Below are 3946 nucleotides of genomic sequence, written 5' to 3' on the forward strand. Positions count from 1 at the left end.
AATGATCCCATTTACTTTGATTTGCTTTGTACTTTTTGCTTTTGCTTTGTTGTTCTGTGGTCTTTGCGACTGTACTGTCTAACTTATAACTATGCCTTTTCTTGCTACTGTCACAATGAAATTTCTCGAATACGGGATGAATAAAGTTATCCAATCCAATTCAATGACCTGACAACTTCCTCCCCGACTCCAAGACTGCTTTGAACAGATACAGTGGGAAACTTTCCACCATGAGAACCTTCAGAGACACAGTACTGTCTTACATCAAGTACTGCATGGCCAAGGTCACTGTGGAGAAGACCATCCAGGTGTACCCAAACCGGAAACCATGGATGACCAGCCATGTCCGATCACTTCTCCGGGCCCGAGATGCAGCCTTCAGATCCTGCGACAGGGCACTCTACAGCGCAGCTCGCACCAACCTGAAGAGAGGCATTAAGGCTGCCAAAGCAGACTACAAGGGGAAGATAGGGCAACTTGACGACCCCCGAATGATGTGGCAGAGATTACGGAACCTCAGTAACTACAAGAGATTACGGAACCTCAGTAACTACAAGAGATTACGTAACCTCAGTAACTACAAGAGATTACGGAACCTCAGTAACTACAAGGACCGAGCTTTGAGTCCCAAGCCCCACATCCCGATTGCACCACCTCAACCTTCAGGTACACGGTCGATTGGTCGCCGGTTTTTTGGTCGCCGGTCTTTTGGTCGCCGGTCTTTTGGTCGCCGGTCTTTTGGTCGCGGTCTTTAGGTCGCCGGTCTTTTGGGTCGCCGGTCTTTTTTGTCGCCGGTCTTTTGGTCGCGGTTTGGTCGCCCAAATGATCGGCTGCTGCCATCTACTGTCAATTTATTAAAAAGAAACAAAGCAAATTCACAGATGGTGTTTTTATTGAAGCAGTCCAATGAACCTTCATTCTCTCTGGGAGAACTTGCAATGTTGAAATACTTTAGATTAGATGGTCATTTTTATCAAACAAATAAAAGTCTTAGTATACTTTTAGCCCGGAACTTTGACATTATAATAAAAGGCAATAAGTAAAATTAATTTATTAAAAAGAAGACAAAGCAAATTCACAGATGGTGTTTTTATTGAAGCAGTCCAATGAACCTTCATTCTCTCTGGGAGAACTTGCAGTGTTGAAATACTTTAGATTAGATGGTCATTTTTATCAAACAAATAAAAGTCTTAGTATACTTTAAGCCCGGAAATTTAACATTATAATAAAAGGCAATAAGTAAAATTAATTTATTAAAAAGAAGACCAAGCAAATTCACAGATGGTGTTTTTATTGAAGCAGTAAAACTTACAAATTCTAGCAGTAAAACTTACAAATTCTGTACAAAAATTACAAATACAAACTTACAAATTATGTACAAAGGGAATTCACAGATGGGAGTTTTTATTACAAATTGTATGCAATGGCTTACAGGTACTCTATATTGTTTTCAAATCGAGCCGGGTTTCCATAGTCCTCCGACAGCTTTTTTAACCGCTCATTAACAGCCGCGTATTTCTTTTGGGTGTGTCTGGTGACAATGTGGCAGTGGAGCACCAAGTAGAACATCATTTGCTGTCTTAAGTTGGCCGCCACATCCTCCTCTTATTTCGCATTTCCAATAGGTAATGCCTTCCTTGTTTTTGTCAACTGTATAAGCATACCCATTGTGCAGTAACTTCCTTTTACCACGCTTAGTAAGAGTGAACTCCATGGCCTGTAAGAAAAAAAGAACGCCAATTTGATATATGTATATATATATATATATATATATATATATATATATATATATATATATGTATATATATATATATATATATATATATATATATATGCAACATATTGCACTTACTAAAAGCTTTACTGGGTATTTATTCGATAGTCGTCGCTCGTATAGATATCAACAAATTTGTTCACCCAATTGGCATGCAACTGATAGATTTTAACATTGGGGGGGTTGGGGGGTACACGGTCGATTGGTCTCCGATCTTTTGTCGCCGGTCTTTTGGTTGCAGTATTTCCTCGCGCGCGCGGCCGTTTCGATAGTCGTCGTCGCTCGTATGGATATGAACAAATATGTGCCAATTGGCATGCAATTGATAGATTTTAACATTGGGTGACAAAATGTCCAGGTCATTTTCATTAAAGAGTGCTACTTACGATCAATTCGCGGTCGTTTTCGTCCGTCTCTGATTGCTTGCACGCCGAATGGAGAAAGGTCGCGTCGCTTACCTGGCCGTCCGGAGAAGAATGGAGATCCCTCGTGGTAACCCAGATGTAGATCTTGCGTGGCACCCGGATGTCGGAACATTTAATCCAAATCCCCACTTTTATTTGGTTAATAAAATAATAATGTATTAAATGGACGCCTATGACAGTCAATGGCAGCAGCTGATGTGTTAAATGAGTGCTCTTATTTCTCACAGAGAGAATGAAGGTTGCTAGAATTTGTAAGTTTTACTGCATCAATAAAAACACCATCTGTGAATTTGCTTTGTCTTCTTTTTAATAAATTAATGTTACTTATTGCCTTTTATTTTAATGTCAAAGTTCCGGGCTAAAAATGACATCTAATCTAAAGTATTTCAACATTGCAAATTCTCCCAGAGAGAATGAAGGTTCATTGGACTGCTTCAATAAAAACACCATCTGTGAATTTGCTTTGTTTCTTTTAAATAAATTGACAGTAGATGCAGCAGCCGATCATTTGGGCGACCAAACCGCGACCAAAAAAACGGCGACAAAAAAGACCGGCGACAAAAAAGACCGGCGACCAAAAAGACCGGCGACCAAACTTCCGGGCGACCTAAAGACTGCGACCAAAAGACCGGCGACCAATCGACCGCACACGAACCTTCAGTACATCCCACACCAAGCTTGGGAAGAAGCTTCACCACTGTGGAGGTAGTGGATGTGAGAAGTTACTCCGTGCAGTCAACCCCAGGAAGGCAGCATGACCGGACGCAATCCCCGGCAAAATACTTCAGGGCTGTGCTGACCAACTAGCACCAGTCTTCACAGACTTTTTCAACCTTTCACTAGAACTAGCCCACCCTGTCCAAAGTCGACCACCATCATCCCAGTACCCAAGAAGTCACCCGCTAACAATCTGGGTGACTACCGCCCAGTAGCTCTCACACCAATCATCACTAAGTGCTTTGATAAATTGTACTGAAACACATCAAAGCCTGTCTTCCCCTCACCCACGACCCGCATCAGTTTGCATATCAACCTAATAGATCCACCTAAGATGATGCAATAACCACCCCCCTCCACGCTGCACTGAGCCACCTTGAGAAAATGCTTTTCATCGACTACAGCTCAGCCTTTAACACCATAAGACCAGACACTTATCCCCAAGTTGGCCAACCTGGGGCTCCCACCTTCCACATACTCCTGGATTAACGACTTTCTGGTCAGCCGACTCCAGCACGTGAAGCTGGGTCGCCACCTCTCATCTGCCCGAACGCTCAGCACCGGCTCCCCCAAGGCTGTGTGCTGAGTTCACTACTCTACTCACTCTACACACACGACTGCACTTCCACGCACCCTGAGAACATGGTTGTGAAATTTGCGGACGATACAACGGTGTTGGGGAAGATCAAAGGCGAGAAAGAGACAGCCTACAGAGATGAGGTCCTTAGACTCAGAGTGGTGTGCTCTCAACAACTTGGCGCTGAACAACTCCAAAACTAGAGAACTCATCCTGGACCTCCAAAAGAACAAGGCTGCTCCATCACCCCCTATACATAAACGGTGAATGTGTGGAGCGAGTGGAGACTTTCAAATTCATAGGAGGCCATATCTGTTCTTGTTTCACTTGGGCGGCGAACACCACAGCACTCATCGAGAAGGCGCAGCAGAGGCTACATTTCCTGAGAGCAATAACCACCATCCTGCAGAGCGTGATCAACACAGCCCAAAAGATCATCAACTGCCCCTTACC

Source organism: Stigmatopora argus, chromosome 14, assembly GCF_051989625.1.
Source record: "Stigmatopora argus isolate UIUO_Sarg chromosome 14, RoL_Sarg_1.0, whole genome shotgun sequence".
In the NCBI taxonomy this organism is placed as follows: Eukaryota; Metazoa; Chordata; class Actinopteri; order Syngnathiformes; family Syngnathidae; genus Stigmatopora; species Stigmatopora argus.